The sequence below is a fragment of the Humulus lupulus genome, chromosome 3, assembly GCF_963169125.1.
Source record: "Humulus lupulus chromosome 3, drHumLupu1.1, whole genome shotgun sequence".
NCBI classification, from domain to species: Eukaryota; Viridiplantae; Streptophyta; class Magnoliopsida; order Rosales; family Cannabaceae; genus Humulus; species Humulus lupulus.
In genome coordinates this window covers 205,641,330-205,661,960 of record NC_084795.1, presented here as the reverse complement: position 1 = coordinate 205,661,960, position 20,631 = coordinate 205,641,330, and the positions used below count along the sequence as shown (strand labels likewise).

The window sequence follows — 20,631 nt, the reverse complement described above, 5'->3', positions numbered from 1 at the left end:
GTTATATGTATTACTAAGAGTTTCTCTAGAGTTACCTAATGCACATGCCAAACATTGTGGTAAGATGGTTGTTAGCACATATTTGCTTAAAAAAATTTCCATGTTTAAGTGATTCATTCTTTTGTGTGAGAGATGAGACTTGAGAAAACAACTTTTAAAATTTTTATTGATTCTTAGAAATGGTTATAATTATTTGAACAAAGTACTGTGGTATGAATGAATAACGTTTTAGGGATAATATTTTCTATAGACAAATCTTATTAGAGAGCCTTTTATTATGTTCTACATGAAAAAAAAGAGACGAAAAAAAAAGAAAAAGAAAAAGAAGAAAAACAAAAGAAAAAAAATGAAGAAAAACAAAAGAGCAATAGTTTATCATTTTCAATTATGTTGTCTCTAGTGTCCAAAAAAAAAGTGTGTTATTTAATTTCATGGCTCTTAGAATAAATGTAAATATTGTCTATTTAACTTAGAATTTCCGAAAAATAGGTTTTGTGGTACTATTAATGGTGGTTGTCCAAATAATTTATTTCCTAACTTCGTTTCGATGATTATTTAAAAGTTTGTCTTAAATATATATTCATCTGATGAGTGCTTACTTCTTTATTTCCAACTCCATGAGAGAAACCCTTAACTTTAAATATTTTCAATTACATGAGAGGTTAATGGAGTTTAGACTTTTACTTGGCATAATTTCGAAGGCGTTATGTGCTATGGTTTGCGGTAAAAAGGTTCAAGTTTGGTGCACACACTCATAATTCTAGATTTATTCAAAGTAATTTTGATAACTCTTGTTGACTTGTTACTAACATTTTCTGTTAATACTTAAGTTCTTTTATAATTTTTGACCTGAAATATATCATGTTGACATTTATTATTTCACTTGAATTGCTAGAGACTAGCAATAAGCTGGTTGGGGGTTGTGATTAGTGTTCAAAAGTATCATTTTATTAGTCTTAAAGTTTAAAATTAATTAAGTTTTAATTAATATTTTCATGGATTAATTGTCATATATTTTATATTTGAAAATATTCATTTTAATTTAATTTTCAAGAAATAAAATGTATTTTGACACAAATAAAAAGAAAGAAGAAAGAAAGAATTAAAATTGAAGAAATCATGAAAAAATGGCATTTTTGACAAAATTATGCCCAACACCTAACCTAGACCCAAAGTCTTCAGCAGCCACTCATGAGCCATGCGAGCCAGCAGCCAAGCGAGCAGAGCCAAGCTGCTGACGTGAGCCGCCTACCACCTGTCGCGCCTTCCCTGCAAGTCCCACCAGCTGCCACGCCTCCTAACACGGTCCCACGCTGCCTGACCCCACAATCCCACGCGCCTGTCAACTTCCCTGCACACATGACACGTGGCCCACGATGTCCCCCATGCTCCTGCCATGCCTAAAGCCGAGCCAACCAGCTACTGCCACATGTCCCACTGCCTGGCGTCTGTCCCTGACGGTCCAACACCACTTGCCTCACTTCCATCAGTTTTTGTAGCCACTTTCCCATTAATTTGTACACGATTTTACACATTTTGAGTCCTATTTCCACTATAAATAGAGAGCCAAATGTAGGAAAAAATTATCAGATTAAGGAATTAAGTGTGGAGAGTATAGTTAGAGAGAAAAAAAAAAATTCTTTTTCCTATTTTTTTTCCTTTCTTTTATATTTTTTTGAGTGAAAACAATGGCTATTTTAGGCTAAATTCTCTTGTGGAAAGGCTAGAGTGAAGTTCATGTTTTACATTATAATTTTTAATATATTGATTCTTTATTTTGTTCTTCATTTCTATATCTTTGTTACAATTAAATTTATTTTCTTCTAATTTTTATTCTAAATTTATTAGTGTCTTTTACATAAGTCTAGTCTTGCTCTTCTTATGTAATTTAGGCTCTTGATTTAATTTAGGATATTTGTAATATTATATATATTTTTTACTGCATTCTTCCATTGATATTTTGTCGCTCTAAGATATATCATATGATAGGTTTTTAAAATTAGAAGTTTGTATAATTTAATTAAGAACATATTTTGAGGTGAGCTTTATTATATATATTTTCCAACTATAATTAATGGTGTAGAATTATCGTTGAGTAGAATGAATCAATTTTATTAATATTTATATATATATATATATATGTTTGCATGAATGAAAATTACGCCTTCCATATTTTCTTTTTGATTCTAATTCCTCAATTTTGTTTATTTAGTGTTTAAAAAAAATACATTCTTTTTCAAAGTTACATTATTTCAAACTTTATTATTTCTAATTTACTAATCTTTCTTTTTACTTGTATTTTACCTATCTGTGGATACGATATAGTCCGTTTACTACTACGACTGCTTAGGAGTTTATTGGGCGATATCAATTTTCGGAGCCCAATACTACTGCGACCACTTAGGAGTTTAACTGTAGAATTCCTTCAAAAAGATCCCGATGAAGCTTTCGAGTACCTCGACGATCTCACTGAAGGAATTCGCCATTACACATCACTTGTACGAATTGTCTTTGTCCGGTTGTGAGACCGTCATAGAAATAGCTGATCAGACGCCAACTTTCGTATCCATGATGTGGGCATTGCTTTATCAAATCTCTAAACCTCTCCCAGACCTGATGGAAAGTTTCATGGTCTTTCTGGGTGAAGGTAGAGATTCGCCTCTTAAGGTTGTTAGTCTTATGGGGCGGAAAATATTTGGCAAAGAATGCTTTTGTCATTTCGTCCCATGTTCTGATAGATCTAGGCCTTAAGGAATACAACCAGCTTTTTGCTTTATCTTTGAGAGAGAAAGGAAAAAATTTCAATCTAACAATGTTGGTGACATCAGCTCGGTTGTTGAATGTAGCCACCACCTCTTCGAATTCCCGTATATGCATGTACGGACTCTCAATTTCCAACCCATGGAAGGTTGGTAAGAGGTTAAGTATGCCGGGTTTGAAATTGAAATTTGGCATATTGTTGGGATACATTATGCATGAAGGTGTGGCTGTACGCGTAGGATGTAAATAATCCTGTAGCGTTCTTGGTTGGACTTCATCTTGATGAGCCATCGTGGGTGGTTCAGGAAGTCTGGGTGAATCAAGAGAATTTGAACGAATGGAAGAAAATGACGAACTAGGAGAATTTTCTAAAGCTTCTACTCTATTTCATGGCATAAATTTTTGTTTTTATTATATATATATTTTTTATTTTGTAAATATTATAAGCGTATGTGTGTAATAGTGTAGTAAGTATACACCAAAAAATTTCCCAGGCCAATTGGGAAGGCTGCCAAGGTACAACTTTAGGCCCAGAGCTTTTCTAGAACTCCCCAAGGTTCTTAGAAAATGTTGGAGGGTAACGCTAACACAGACCTTATTTAAGAACCAATTTTTCTAAGGCAGAACAAGTTTGGTTTTTACTGATTTCCAAATTTACACAAATGTTCTCAACTTTGTTTGTTTTTTTAAGCGTTAAAATTTTATGCTTTTTTTTCCGAAAAAACCTAAATCTAGAAAATAAATAAAATGAAACAATAACAAATAAATAAATAAAATAAATGAATAAATAAAAATTACTAAGGAAAAATAAAATAAAAGAGAAATTAAAAAAATTATATTACTTTTTTTAAAATAAAAAAATTAATTTACTATGCAAACCTTTAATTGTAGAATTACCTCCCCAGCAACGGCGCCAAAAATCGATATCGCCCAATAAACTCCTAATCGGTTGTAGTAGTAATCGGGCTATGTCGTATCCACAAAGAGGTAAAATACAAGTAAAAAAGAAAGATTAGTTAATTAGAAATAATAAACTTTGAAATAATGTAACTTTGAAAAACAATATATATTTTTTAAACACTAAATAAAAAAAATTGAGGAATTAGAATTAGAGAGAAAATATGGAAGTCATAAATTTCATTCATGCAAACATATATATATTTTAGTAAAATTGATTCATTTTACTCAACTATAATTCTACACCATTAACTATAGTTGGAAAATATATATAATAAAGCTCACCTTAAAATATGTTCTTAATTAAATTATACTAACTTCTAATTTTAAAAACTTAATATAATATATACCTTAGAGCGATAAAATACCAATGGCAGAATGCAGTAAAAAGCATATAATATAACGAATATCCTAAATTAAATCAAGAGCCTAAATTACATAAGAAGAGCAAGACTAGACTTATGGAAAACACACTAATAAATTTAGAATAAAAATTAGAAGAAAATAAATTTAATTGTAACAAATATATAGAAATGAAGAACAAAATAACGAAGCAATATACTAAAAATATAATGTGAAACATGAACTTCACTCTAGCCTTTCCACAAGAGAATTTATCCTAAAATAGACATTGTTTTCACTCAAAAAAAGTGTAAAACAAATTAAAGAAAAATAATGTTTTTTCTCTCTAACTATACTCTCCACACTTAATTCCACAATCTCCCCCTTTTACACTGGTTTTGGTTCTCTATTTGTAGAGAAAATTTTGCTCCAAAGTGGGTTTTTCGTGCATTAGAAAGTGGAGAAAGTGACTTCAAAATCTGATGAAAAATGGGGCAAGTGGGACACGTGGCAGGCTCAGATTGGTTTTGGAAAATGTGGCAGGAGCTGGTGGGACAACGTGCGCACGTGTCGGCATCTGTAGGCTTCGGCAGGCTGTGGTTGGGCACGTGGGGAATAGCTGCAGGAGACTGGGGGACAAAAGGCCACGTGATGCTTTCTGATTGGCTCGGCATGAGGCGTGGCAGGCGGTGTGGGGCTGTGGCGTCAGGAGGCGTGTCAGGAAGACTTCAGGTGGCTTAGCTCGACTCGGTTGCTGGCTCACGTGGCTCAGAAAGAGTGGCTGCTGAAGGCTTTGGGCCTGGGCTCGGTTTTGGGCCTAATTTTCTTAACAATTGCTTTTCAAAAATGCCATTTGTTTTTATTCTTTCTTCTTCATTTTTCTTTGTGTCAAAATACATTTTAGAGACCAGACAATGGAACTAAAAAATATTACATCAATCGTCATATACGCAATTACATATTTCCTGAAATTTTGAACACAAATTAAATTAAGATTAATATTTTCAAATATAAAATATATTACAATAAATCCATAAAAATATTAATTAAAACTTAATTTATTTTATATTTTAAAACTAATAAAATGGTATTTTTGAGCTCTAATAAGGGGGAAAGTCGGGGCCCGCCTCCCTCTGAGGCTTGAGGGTTTTGTCTCTGACTTGGGGGTGCGCCGTGACCCACCTAGGGCATTTTGGCCTAGGTTGGTTTTTACAATTAGAAGGGCTCAGGGGTTCGAACCTAAGCGCTCAAGACGATTTCTGCTACCCGGTTTAGTAGAAATCGAGATCCCGGTGGCTAGCTAATGTTTCCTAAAGATTTATATGGATTAGAAATTGATGATTACCCATTGGCCACTGTGACTAGGTTTATTGCCAAGACTCAGGACTGAGGCTTGTGCTCGAGACCGTTTTGTATTCTCCGCTCAGAATTCGAGATAAGAAAACTCCACCCTTGAATGGTTATGAACGGGACTGAGATTCCAAATATTTGAGTATGTGTGTTGTATGACTGAATGAACGATATGGTATATGAGATTGAACAACCTATGAAAGCTGGGGCAGATGAATTGTGCACAGGATGCGGCTCGGCCACTGTGAGCTGGGATCAGCTAAATAAACAATGGACTCGGCCTAAGCGAGCTGGAGTCAGTTGAGTAAACAGAGGGCTCGGCCTAAGGGCGCCGACCCTGTACATTTGTATATTGATTAAGATATGTTTGTGATCATACTTGTTTATTGTTATTAGTTTGATGCCTGTGATTTGTTGAACTTCTGGATGACTATCTTATGATTGATTGATTGCTATTACTTATTATGTATTTGCTGTTATGGTTTTCTTACTGGGCCTTGGCTCACAGATGCTACGTGGTGCAGGTAAAGGCAAGGGAAATTTTGACCAACCATGAGTTGGAGAGCTTTGGGGGCGAGGTGTACATTGTCAGCTGCTCGTTCGCCACGACCGACGAAGCCTTAATTTTTGTATTTTTCCATCAGAGTGGCTACTGGTTGTACAAAACTCTAGGGAGTTGTAAATTGTCTCATAAACCCTGTTTTTGGGATCCCATGTACCAAAAACCTATTTTAATGAAAATTAACCGTTAATGATCAAAATATTTTAACCCTAACCTGATAGTTAACTTTAGGAACACATTATTGTTCAAACGACTTAATTAGCAAGTCTTGCACTATTTTAAAATACATAGTGTAACGGTCTTGGTTATCTAAGGCGTTACGGACACAATCATATGTAAAGTCTCCTTCTCACCCAAATAGACATAGCGAATATGGTCTGGTAAAGTTTTCAACTCTAGCACTGGTGGCTTTTTTATAGAAAGCAATGGTCTTTCAGGCCCTTTTCCCCACTCTTCGTACTTCTTACTGTAATATGACCCATAAGAATTTACCCACTTGACATAATCCATGACCTCTACGTCATCACTATCATCTTCTTCAAACTGTCTTAAAGCCACCTCAAGAGCATCAGTGCTAACATTTTTTTCATAAACAACCCCCTCGATCACATTAATAGAGAAACAACTATCACTTGCTCTGGGATAAGACATTGCTTTAAACACAATGAAAACCATTTCGTCACCTTGAACCCGGAGCCTCAACTCACCTTTTTGAACATCAATCATTGCTTGTCTCGTGGCTAAGAATGGTCTTCCAAGTATGATAGGTACATTAGCATCCTCCTCCATATCTAGAACAATGAAGTCACCAGGAAAAATGAACTTGTCCACTTTCACTAAGAAATCTTCAATAATACCCCTTGGATGCTTCACTAATTGACCTACAAACTGTAAAGTAACTGTTGTTGGCCTAGCTTCACCCAAACCAAGTCGAAGAAAAACAGATAAGGACATCAGATTAATAATTGCCCCCAAATCACATAATTCATGCTTGCACTCAAAATTCCCTATAGTTCATGGGATAGTTTACATAACTAGGCATCTGTTTTAGAGCTTCAGCGGAGGGAATATTTATGTGCATCTTTTTAAAGACCTCCAAAAACTTGGAAAACTATTTATCAATAACATTTTTCTGAAGTCTTTGAGGATAAGGAATTCTAACTTGAGAATCAACAACCGCTGGTGGAGCCTTTTCTGAAACAAGTTGATCTTCAATAACCCCTTCTCAACTGAACCAAATTTCTCTCCCACATATTCATTATTGTCAGGAGATGATTGTGATGCAGGCTAATCAATTTGTTTCCCACTCCTAATAGTTATAGCCTAACATTTCTCCTTGGGATTCACCACAGTATTACTAGGAAAATTCCCTTGAGGCCTATTATTCAACATACTAGCCAACTAACCCACTTGTGTTTCCAAATTTCTGATCGAGGATCTAGTCTCAGTCATAAATTGAGGCTGAGTGGTTGTGAGAGGTCAATAGAGTAGCTTGTAATTCATTTGTCTTCTCTTGAGGGGCTAGTGGCCTAGGCTGTTGAGAAGATGAAGCTTGAGGCATGGGTTGTTGTGGAAAATTCTACTGATATTGAGCTGGCCTTGGTTGTTTCCCCAAGAGAAATTAGGATGATTTCTCCAACCCGGATTATATGAGTTAGAGAAAGGATTGTCGTAAGGGCTCTAAAAATTCCCAACAGCTTGGACCTAAGCTTGATCCATGGGAATATTATTATGAGGGTCTACTACTGGACATTGACTAAAATAATGAGGAGCCCCCACAAATTTCCCAACCCGTATGTGTCTGAACGATATTAGTTGCCATAGTACTCTGCTGCAACTACTTAGTCAAAGTTGTAACTTGAGCAGTTAAAGCAGTAATTGCTTCTAGCTCATGAACCCCAACTACCTTTTTGTTATTAGTAGCCCGCTCATCAGACCATTGATGATTATTTGTTGCCATATCTTCCAAAAAATCATATGCCTCAGTGGCACTCTTGCTCATGAATGCCCATCCAGCTACGGCATCAATTATGGTGTGAGTAGTATCGCATAATCCATTATAAAAGTTGTTGACCAACATCCACTTTTCAATACCGTGATGAGGACATTTTCTCAACAACTCCTTAAACCTTTCCCAAGAGTCATATAAAGATTCCCCATCCAACTAATAGAAGTTATTAATCTCTCCCCTCAATTTTGCAGCCTTTGAAGGAGGGAAAAACTTGGTAAGGAACTTCTGAGCCAATTCCTCCCAAGTAATTATAGAATTGGATTGAAGGGTGTTCAATAAACTTTTAGTTCGATCTCGTAGCGAGAATGGGAATAGCCTCAATCTGATTGCATCATCGCTCACCCCATTATATTTGAACGTTGCACATAGCTTCAGAAAATTTGCTATGTGCATGTGAGGATCTTCCAAGGAGAGTCCACCAAACTAAATTGTGGATTGGGCCATGTGTAAGATTTCTGCCATGATCTCAAAGTTGTTTGCAGCAACCACTGGTGGTCTAATGCATGAATGCACTCCCGTAACATTAGGTTGTACATAATCTTTTAGTGTTCAGGCATTTTTGGCCCTGGGTAGCATTAACATTAGGCTCATCATCCCTGACATCACCCATACTGAATTCTGCTCTCTTCTATCTCCGAATCTGCTTGCAAGTTCTCTCTATTTCAAGATTAATATGAATTGAACTGTTAGCTCCCCTTCTATTGCGCTTATAACAACAGTGCCTGATATCGAGATCACAAAGTGCACACAAACCCAATTAGTAGAATAATTAAATAACATACCAAATTAGAAATAAAATTAACTATTTTGATATTGATAAAATTTCAGTCCCCAGCAATGGCGTCAAAAACTTGTTGCAAATTTTTAAGCTACATAAGTATACGTAATCGTGGAATGTAATAAAATTTGATAAATCCGATTATCGTCCCACGAAGATTGAATTATCAATTACAAAACAATTAACCTTTAGTTTCTATTTGGCTAATGAAATTTTTAGTTTGTAAAATCTAAAAGTAAACATATAAACAAATGTAAAATGCAAGAGTAAACAAATAAAAAGAATAATTAAATCAAGAATAAAGAAAATTAGGGATTTCATTCTCATCAACTTTCCACTCTACCATTTGCTAATGCAAGATTAACAATTCTTCTCCTTCTATTCTCCCCCAAAAAATGTTTTAAATCTTAGCTCACCCTAATTTTCCCTTCGAAAAGATACAAATTCCCTTTTTCTCAACATGTGTGCAGACACAGGCACCGTGGCCCGCCTACGATTTCCCATAATCAAATTGTCTCTGTATTCGCCAACCCCAAGGCCCTACTTTAAAGCTCCGCAACTCAAATTCATCAATAAATTCCAGCTCCGCAACTCAAATTCATCAATAAATTCTAGCGCCGCAAATCTAATTCAAGTGTTGCAGCTCTACCGCCTTTAGGAAATAACATCTCTTTGTCTTTGAATGCGTCGCGGCTCAAATTTCTCAATTTTTACAACTCATCATTTTTAACTCCTTTTCGACCTTGGACTACTTCTCAAGCGTCCCAACATGACGAAACACCATTTAATGCATGACATCAACATTTTATCCCCAAATTAGCACCTCTTAGACCACATCCACTACAACCTTTGAGTAATTGCTAAAACCTGAAAATACACAAAACACAAGCATAATACTTCACAAAACAATTTAAAAGATTAAAAACACTACCTAAAACACATTCTAAAATAGTATAAAAATAGACTTAATAGTATTCATACTTACAACTAAAGTTGATGTCCGTAGCATTATTCCTCAATTTTATGCTTTTATTAATACTCAATATGCTAATAACATTAAGGCCATTCGGTCTTACAATGCTAAAGAACTTAACCTCACTTATTTTTATGCTAGTAAATAATTACTTTATTATCATTCTTTTGTTGACACTCCTCAACAAAACTTTGTTGTGGAAAGAAAGCATCAACAAATTTTAAATGTTGCACGAGCATTACCATTTCAATCAGGTCTACCATCACTTTATTGGCGTTTTTTGGTCAAAACTGCAGATTATTTGATAAATCGCATCCCTTTCTAAGGTGCTAAAAAATAAGACTCCTTTCGAGCTCTTACATAAAAAAATGCCTAATTATGACCACTTAAAATCTTATGGTTGTTTAGCATATGCTTCAACTTTAGCTGGTCCAAGGACCAAATGCACACCTCGTTCAAGAGCTTGTGTATTCATTGAATATCCCGAAGGCATGAGGGCATGTAACGCCCTGGATAACCAAGACCGTTACACTGCGTGTTTAAAATAGTGCAGGACTTGCTAATCAAGTCTTTCAAACGAAAACGTGATCCTATAGTCGTGAACATGTTAAGTTTAAAAGATTTTGGTCATGAATAGGTAATTTTCATTAAAATAATTGTTTAGCACATGGGATCCCAAAACAGGGTTTAAATTACATATTTACAAAAATTCCAAAAGTTATAAATAAATAAGGTCACTCTAATGGCAAAATATACATTTTAGGTTTCCGTCCCTGTTCAATTCCCCCGACCGTGGCGACCGAGCAGTGGACAATGTACACCTCGCCCCCAGAACTCTCCAACCCTTGGTCGATTCATCTTACCCTTGCCTTTACCTACACCACGTAGCACCCATGAGCTGAGGCCCAGCAAGAAAACTATAACATCATAGCACAATCAATATCGATAACCAAATATTTCACAAAGCATCAAAGATATTCACTAATCCACAACATTCATATGGTCAGCGATAGTAATTGACAAATCAACAGTCTCTTAACTAAGTATCTAACATGTCATAAGCATCAGATTAACACAATAAACATATAATTCAATAACTAGGTTCGACGCCCTTAGGCGGCACCCTCTGTTTAAGTCACTGTCTTCGGCTAACTTAGGCCGAGTCCAGTGTTCAACCCACTGACTCTGGCTCGCTTAGGCCAAGCTTAGTGATTATTTAATTAACCTCAGCTACCAGTGGCCGAGCCGCGTCCTTTTGCACCAATATTGATTCCGGCACTCTTAGGCCGTTTATTTCATACTCACGTGGCATAATACCATCATACAACATCATATACAAGTAAAGGGAACTCTTAGTCCCAACTTATCCACATAAAATGGTGCAGTTTTCTTACCTTTAAATTCTGAGCGGAGAATGTGAAATGGTGCTGAGCACGATCCTTAGCTCCGAGCCATGGAGACAAACATAGTCACAATTCATAAATGGCACCTTAATGAGTTAAAATTCCAAAGGACAATCCTGGGACTAAACTCACGCTCTCGGGACCTCTAATTCCACCAAACAAAGTGGTGAAACCGTCCCCCCGAGCCCCCAAGCAAAACCCTAAAAAATACCTAGGTACCAAGTTCTGGAGGTAGGGTAGCGCTACAACGCTACCTATAAGGCCCTACAACGCTACAAGTAGAAAACAAAAACCCCCCAGAAAGCACAGCCTAGCGCTGTAGCGCTCCCCACCTAGCGCTACAACGCTGCAACTCGACCTGCAAATTACTGGGTTTGCTCTTCGAATTTTCCCAAGCCAAAGCTCCAAAAATCCAACCCTCAAGACCTCCACACCCAAAATTAACCACATAAATCACTATAGCTCATCAAAAACAACACAATAACATCAAAACTTAGCTAAAAGCCTCACCAAACACAGAAATCAAAGTTTGAGCTTTGAAGCTCAAGAACCCTAACTAAAAACTATAAAACTTCTCAAAACATGAAAGAAATACTTATCTTAGAGAGGAATTCAACCCTAGGTTGCCTCCAATACTATTCCAGGCTTTAGCTCCTCAGATTCCCAAGCTTAAGTCCTTAAAGCTCCATCTCAAAACCCAAATTCATAAATCAAACTCAACTAAAACTCAGCAAACTCAAAGGCTTAAAACCTTACCTCTATGGCAGCTAATCCTCAGCTTCAATTCTCCAATTCTTGAGTTTAGACTCCCAGACATCCCAGCTGAAGTTCCCTCTGGTTTTCCCTTCCAAGACCCCAACTTCCTTAAGCAATTCCAGCCTTCCCTTTCCTTCAATTTCCCTTCAACCCAAGCTTTGTTTATGCATCTTTTAGACCCTTAGCTTCACAATTTATCAAGGAGAGAATGAGAGAGAGAAAATGTGAAAGAGAAGGGGCAGGGAGGTTCTACTCCTTTCTATTTTATTCCTACTAAGTCTGAGTATATCTCCTTTTAGAAAAGACCAAATTGCCTTCCCACATAACACTTAACCTTTAGTCAACTAAGGGTATACTAGTCATTTGCTCCCAATTCCCACTAATTCCTCTTCCTATCTTTTACTAATTAATCTCGTCATCAAATTAACTCCTAATTATTTACCCAAATGTCTAATAATTCCCGATATATTTTTCCAAATTCCCAAAATACCCCTAGGCTCCCCGAGCCGGGTATAAATCCCCGTTGTGACTATTTCGCCAATCTGCTCACTAGGACCGTCTCGAGCCATATGCTGCAAATATATCCACATAATAATGTGGTCTCAACAATTTATCACATATAATTACATTTATGCCCTCCACGGACCAAAATTACAAATATGCCCTTATAAACAAAACAGGGCCCACATGCATATTTAATACTCATAAACATGCATTTAATCATCTCCATATAATCATATAGTCATGCATGCCACACAATCATGCATTAAATCATTTATTCACATAAATACCAATTATGCCCTCTCGGCACACTAATCAAGGCCCTTAATCCTTATTAGCAATTTTGGGTCGTTACAATTATCCCCTCCTTATAACAATTTCGTGCTTGAAATTTATTCGAACACACATCAGGTAACAAATCTCATACCTCTGACCATAACTCCAGAGTCCAATTCCTTACCTTTAATCCTGCAATAACACTCTTATTAGAGTGACAATCTTGTTCCATAAGATCTTATCTTATAACTGTAATCTCATTAACCTTTCCTTGCCCAATAATTCAGTTGAAACCCTAGGGTCTGCTTATCTCATCAACGGTCGTTTCCCGTCTGGTCACTGGCACCACTAACACCCATAAACCACCACCCACACCAGGGTAAGGCTAACTTGTAGGCCCCTGTCCTAAGCATAGGTATGATCTCAGAACTTTTGTTAAATCGAGAATCAAACACCCTTTTTCTTCCACAGAATACCATACTCTTTCTTGTATGCAATTCTTGGAGAGTTACAAGTCTCCCGTTCTGAAATTTCGTGTTCCGACACTTGAATCTTGCAAACTCTTATGTCTTTCCAGATGGGCAGATGCTCCTTCCCTAATGATTCTCATAACTTCGTTGGTTTTCCCCCGAACCAATACTGAACCATAATACTCTTTGTTCTTTGTTTCCTCACTTAGAATCAACACTTCATGCTTCCTATCTTTCCATATCTTATGTTGTGTCACCTCAGCCGCAAGCCAGCATTCATCACTGTGACTGCTCACGAAAGAACTATACTTTTCTTGATACCCCAGACACATGCATATTCAATGCGTAGTTCATTAAAATAACCATCCATCCTTCAGATTGCCATTCTATCTGTAGACAACCAATAATTCTAGGTTCCAACCTTATTCCCTTTGTTCTCTATTTCCTTTCCAAAACTTGGAAAATTTAAGGGTCTCAACCCGACACTATCACTTATCATGCTGCGTCACCCGTTCACACGAACCAAAGTATGTCAAATCAATCTATTGAGTTACAACCTTTCATGTCCAATTATCTTACTTGTAGTATAACATGGTCCACTCCTATACCATATTGCCTTTCAATATAAGAATATCAGATCTTACTATCCATTTAAACTTCTTTATTACAATATGCTTAAGGAGGTAATACAATGTTCCTTTAGGATCTCCACCTCAACATCGGGCTCCATCGGATCACTCATCCGATCTTCATTTCTCAATTCATATTACGATGGTAGGATTCTTAACCATTCCCACAAGTTCCTCTCCTTGAATTTCATTGCCCATTGAGACATATATCTATCCACAACCCATCACCGACGCCATATCAATCCCAATTATTACCTTATCTGACCTTGCTGTAATCCATGGCGTCCTATCCAACCGACACAGACCATCCCATGTAAGAGATCAGTTTCCAAATTAATTTTCCTCTTGTACAGTCAAGGATTTATAATATGAATTACCCAGTAAGTCTCACTGGATCCTGGTCTCAAGGTTATTCCTCTACAAATGACCAAGCGCTAAAATCTCTTACGCTAAGCCTTCACTGTCACCTTAATATTCTCTATATACTGACCATGTTCCTATTCTTTCACCTACCGCGAGGCTCAAACCATCATCCTTTAAATCCATATCTGGGCGCATCTTAGACTTGATGCACTGCTTACAATTTCATGTTTTTAAACAAAGTCAAGGTCCTTCACACTACCCTTCATTACACATGTGTAACCATCCATTACACATGGACTTCTATACCACGAGGTGTTAATCAATCCTTAGTCCATTTTCCCAATATCTGATACAAAGTTGTCCATTCAGCCTACCCTTAGGTTCTTTTGTCATTCTAATCTTTGATGTGGCCGTCCTCCAAATATACTTATGTAGTAGATGACATGTTCATCAATCTCGTTGTACTTCCTATCCTTCAGACGTTCTTCAGTAATTTCTCTGTGGCTTGAAATTGAATCTCTTCATACCTGATCCATTCACTTCCTGTAGCATGACCTTAAATACCCTTGGCGAGATTGAAACTGATACCTTCTGGAGCCTTACCTGTAATCTTGCTTCTTCATTATTAACATCACCACTGTAGTAGTCATTCACATTCCGCTTCTATCTGGGGAGTATTCCAACACATCCTTGACGACCCTGGATGTGACTTGTTCATATCATTCATGTACTCTCTGCTTGTCGAACTTACATGTGTTGTTTAAGCTTAAGTTAGTTAAGAACCTTTACTAATAATCCATCACACCCACTGCGTACAAGTAATAATTCCTGAAATGTCTCTTTCCTCGATCCTTAGCTAGTAATAACCAGATCGAAGATCAATTCCTGAAGACATTGTCCTATCTTGTAACTGGGCATTTAAATTCTATATCCTTCACAGAAGATGTCAATGAATCCCACGATACGATGCTCTGTCTAATCCCTCCCTAAGCTAGATACTTCTTCAACTAAACCAGTAATTCTTTCTACCAAACTAATACCATTCTTCATACTATCCCTGATACCGAATCTGTCCGTAGCTAAATCATGAAGTGTACCCACCACTCCTTACATACTCATCTGAATTCCTACTAACCACTTCAGTTTCCATTCAATCCAACTTATATACTTCACGTGATGTCCCTCGCAATCCATGGTAGTCTCTTAACAAATTAGCTCTCACTCAGGCTCATAACAAGACCCTCATATGACAAGCTCAATCACATTCACTATGAATCTCTTTACTACCTGTATTATAATTCTTCTTTAAGGAGTTTATAGTTCATCCCCAACAAGCACTAATATCTCAAGCCCCTCGTATAACAACCTTGAGGCATGTACTTCATATATGAACCTTTCCTAGGAGATACACAGCACCGAACTCTTTTAGCTCGTTATTCAACCTAGAGTAAGGACTATCAAGTCAACTGGTCACCTCTGAGGAACTGGCCTCGACCTTTGAATGCAACAAGACATTCCAGTCTCTATCCTGGCAACCCTTAATCCGACCTAACATACTAAACCATTCCATGTAGATCACATGTCCTTACCTGACACCTTCTCAGATGGTGTCTCCTGCTTCTGCCGCATACTAAATAATTTCACTAGATTTCTTTACTGTCGCGACAGCTAACCTGTAAGCTATACCCCTTCCTATCAAAACTAGGAATCAAAGAACTATCAGGGGTTCTTATGTTCCGATTACTGAGTATCTGCCCTGACCAAATCCCACCAATCGGATTACTGTCATCCACATTTCCTGCCTTTTGGCATTCACACTCCATACCTCATTCCTTATATCTCAAATACCATGACCCTCCCTGCTGCCCAGGCACAGATGAAAATCTCATGCACCAGAGCAGCCCTGATGCTCTGGGCCACCCCAGATTTTAATCCTTAAATGAGTCATCATCTCCAGCTACATCCGCTTATATCAATCTCCCAAGCGAATCAACCAACCCACCAGCTAATTGACATACATTATCGTTGCCTTATTATTCTCAACCAAGTTCATAAACTTATTAGTCTCCGTAGCTCAGACTACGTCTTTATAACCTCTTTATTGAATCACTGCCTGAATTCCTCTCAACCCTTTATGACAACATCTTGGGTCAGAGTACTACTTTCAGGCATTCTTCTGCCACAACCACTTAGTGCAACCACTCTGTCACCTTCATGTATTCAAGGATAGGATTAGCTATGCTCATCCACTAATCAATTCCTAGGAAAATCCAAACCTCCCTCAAAACCAGGGGATAATGCCTCTAAAGCCTTCCATATAGTACTATTATCTGTCTATACGTTTAAGTCAACCAACACTGGTGCCCCTGCTGTTACACTATACAAAGTAGCTATTTCCCCAGAAAAACCCGCTGTTTCACCCATCTAGTCTCCTCTATCAGACCTCACAACTTACTCACATACCAGCGAACGCCTGCTGTGACCTTCAGGGGCAGATGGAGGATTCAAACCCTAGCTATCATCTGCAACCCCCACTATAACATTACCAGGTACACTTAACCACTCTGAGCACAAACAATCTGAATTCATCTGCCATCACTGACTAAACCCCTCAGCCTTGATGTTCATATCTAGAACCATCCCACGAGCAGGTCCAAACAATCACAATAACCATACACACAAAAAGCATAACAAACACCAATCTACATTACTATGTATTTGCTAACAAATTCATTGCTACTAAATATAATCATATTCATCGTGCTTTCCATATACCAATAAGCAGATAAAGCATATAAGTTCAATTTAAACAATTAACCTCATGTAATCAATATACAAACCATTATCCAAATATTCATCCACATGCAATAGCAATGCTATTAAGCATGTCTCAATATCATCACATGGCAGTCAAGGGCCAGGCCCTATCAAAATCTCATGCTCCTTATTAATCATACAAATTATTGCATTCATATTCCATTCAAGCACTTAAGCATATAATCTCATATGTTCAGCTATGAAACCCCGAGTCGAGCTTGTCTTTAGTGGCAAGTGTACATGTCCAGCCAGTCTTCAGGAACCCTTAAACCTAGACTGCTCTGATACCAAGTTGTAACGCCCTGGATAACAAAGACTGTTACACTATGTGTTTAAAATAGTGCAAGACTTGCTATGTCTTTCAAACGAAAACATCATCCTATAGTCGAAAACATGTTAAGTTTAAAAGATTTTGGTCATAAACAGGTAATTTTCATTAAAATAATTGTTTAGTACATGGGATCCCAAAACAGGGTTTAAAGGACATATTTACAAAAAATCCAAAAGTTATAAATAAACCAGGTCACTCTAATGGCAAAATATACATTTTAGGTTTCCGTCCTTATTCAATTCCCCCGAACGTGGCGGCCGATCAATTGACAATGTACACCTCGCCCCAGAGCTCTCCAACCCATGGTTGATTCGTCTTACCCTTGCCTTTACCTGCACCACATAGCACCCGTGAGCCGAGGCCCAGCAAGAAAACTATAACATCATAACACAATCAATATCGATAACCAAATAATTCACAAAGCATCACCAGATATTCACTAGTCCACAACATTCATATAGTCAGCGATAGTAATTGACAAATCAACAGTCTCTTAACCAAGTATCTAACATGTTGTAACGACCTGAATTTGCTAACGGGCTTAGGGCCCTGATTAGTGTGCCTGGAGGGCCATAAATGATTTAATATGCTAATATGTGGAATTATGTGTATATATTATTATGATGCATGTTTAGCTAAGTTAGATAAGCATGTGGACCCCATCTGGATATTAGGGGTATTAATGTGATAAATGTTATATATATGTGATATGTCTGTGTAGCACGATCCGAGACAGTCTTGGGGAGCGCTTAGCCAGAGAGTCACAATGGGGTTGAGATTCGGACTCGGGGTGAGTCGAGGGGTAATTTGGGTACTAAGTGTGTTATGGGATTATCGGGACATGAAAATAAATATTTGGAGATATATTTGAGGATAGAATGTCTAGGCGGGAATATTTGGGAAATTTACCATTTTGCCCTCGGGGACGTTTTGGTACCCCGAGCCTTGAGGTAACCACATAGACTTAAGTAAATAAAACAAAAAGGGAGAATTGTTTAGAAGCTTTAGAAACTGACTCATACCTCCTCCCAACTGAAGATAGCTCTTACTTCTCTTTCTCTTTCACTCTCTAAGACAAAACTCAAAGGGAAACTCAAAGGAATTGGTTAGGAACTAAAGGGAATTCAGCTGTGATATCCTAGGAGCTTGAAGCTTAAGGGTTGAGGATCAACCCAGGGATTGAGTTCAGCAAGGTAAGCTCTAATTATTGGGATTATGTTGAGAATTTTTGCTGGTTTGCTGGAGCATGCATGTTAGTCAAGCTTAATCTGTTTTTGGGTATTCTAGTAGTATTTTGGAGCAGATTTCTGATGGGTTTTAGTGTTGATATTGAGCTGGTATACATGTGTTATTTATCTGGGTTTGTTAAGTAGGCCTTGAATGAGTTAGCTTGAGGAAAAGGTAGGGAAGAAGATGGAAAATTCTGGGTTTGGAGGTGAGAGTCGCGTCCTAGGAGGGGTGTGATGTGGCCCGTGTGCGCGCGCGGCCATGGGAGGCCGAGAAGCTCATGCGCGCCGCCGCCCGTGTGGGGGTCAGTGAGGTGCTAGCCTCTGTTTCGAGGCTAGCCGCGGCTCTTGTGGGTGGGGCCGCGGCCCTTAGTGCCAATTTGGGTTTTTAAGGGTATTTAGGCTTGGGAACTCAATGGGTAAGGCTCTGGATGGATTTTATCACCCGGATTGATAGAATTCAAGGTCCCGGAGGTTAGGGTTATGGCTCGAAGTTATTTATTGGATTATAATTTGATGGATGGACATTGTTAATGTGTTGTGACTAGGGTTTCAACGAGGCTCACGTTAGAGGACTGTGCTCGGGGCATCGGTGCTCAGAAAGCTCGGAACTCAGGTAAGAAAACCCTTGTTCCCATAGAGCTTGTGTGCAGGGCTGAGCCCAATGTATTTGAATAGAATTGATATGCAGGGCCGAGCTCAATATGTTAGAACTGCGGGGCATAGCCCTTTAACTAAATATGTTAGAATTCTATACTTGCTTGTTATGTTATGTATATTATGATGTGAATGGTCGGCTTGAGCCGGGAACGGTGTAGACCGAGAACGGTGAAGGGCCGGGAACGGCATTGGGCACGTTGAGTGCAAGGCCGAGAACGGCAAGGGACCAGGAGTAGCGTTGAGCACGTGGAGTGCGAGTTGCCAGGGCGAGTCCCTAGAAGGATACCTAGGATATCCTCACAGCGTGGTCCGCGAACCCAGGGCCTGGTAAACACCTGGGACGGCTAGGCCGTATGTGTTTAGCCATTGGTGGCCTGTTTATATGCTTGATATATGTGTTGCATATGTTATCTGTTTGTGGGTTTTCTTGCTGGGCTTTGGCTCACAGATGCTCTGTGGTGCAGGTAAGGGTAAAGAGAAGATCAACCAACCATGAGTACAGCAGGCGTGAGGCGGCGTGTACATGTTTGGCCAGCCTGGCTGCCACAGCCAGAGGATTTTGGGAGATGCTTGTAAATGAACTTAGATTTTGTCGTTTAGTAGACTTAGTACAGTTTTTATGTTGTAAATATTTCTAAACTGTATTTTGGGATCCCAGGTGTCAAACTTTTACGATCTTCAATGATATGGAGTTAATTCTATATTTTTTTTTCTTCTGTTTATGGCTTAATTACACTGTTTGATTTAAAACCTCGACTAGCGAGTCGAAAGCACGTTTTTAAACTCACTTAGTAATGGCTCTAAGGAAGTAGGGAGTTACACATGTCATACTCATCAGATTAACACAATAAACATATCATTCAATAACTAGGGTCGACGCCCTTAGGCCACACCCTCTGTTTAAGTCACTATCTTCAGCTCACTTAGGCCAAGCCTAGTGTTCAACCCACTGACTCTGGCTCACTTAGGCCAAGTGAGCTATTTAATTAACCTCAGCTACCAGTGGCCGAGCCGCATCCTTGTGCGCCAATATTGATTTCTGCACTCTTAGGTCATTTATTTCATACTCACATGGCATAATACCATCATACAACATCATATACAAGTAAAGGGAACTCTTAGTCCCAACTTATCCACATAAAAGGGTACATTTTTCTTACCTTTAAATTCTGAGCGGAGAATGCGAAATGGTTCCGAGCATGATCCTTAGCTCCAAGCCATGGCGACAAACCTAGTCACAATTCATAAATGGAACCTTGATGAGTTAAAACTCCAAAGGACAATCCCGGGACCAAACTCATGCTCTCGGGACCTCTAATTCCACCAAACAAAGTGGTGAAACCGTCCCTCCAAGCCCCCAAGAAAAACCCTAAAAAGTACCTAGAAACCAAGTTCTAGAGGCAGGGTAGCGCTATAGCACTACCTATAGGGCGCTACAACCAAAAACCAAAAACCCCCAGAAAACA

The 20,631-nt window shown here is 38.2% G+C and overlaps 2 non-coding genes across 2 annotated transcripts; both read left to right on the top strand.

The window, feature by feature from the left end:
- The first annotated feature begins 2,563 nt into the window (after positions 1-2,563).
- LOC133827842 (small nucleolar RNA R71) lies at positions 2,564-2,670 on the top strand. The gene has a single exon (XR_009890493.1). It is a non-coding gene; the product is annotated as a small nucleolar RNA R71 (small nucleolar RNA).
- A 5,391-nt stretch (positions 2,671-8,061) lies between these two features.
- Positions 8,062-8,168, top strand: LOC133827971 (small nucleolar RNA R71). Its single transcript, XR_009890617.1, has one exon. It is a non-coding gene; the product is annotated as a small nucleolar RNA R71 (small nucleolar RNA).
- Positions 8,169-20,631: the final 12,463 nt, after the last annotated feature.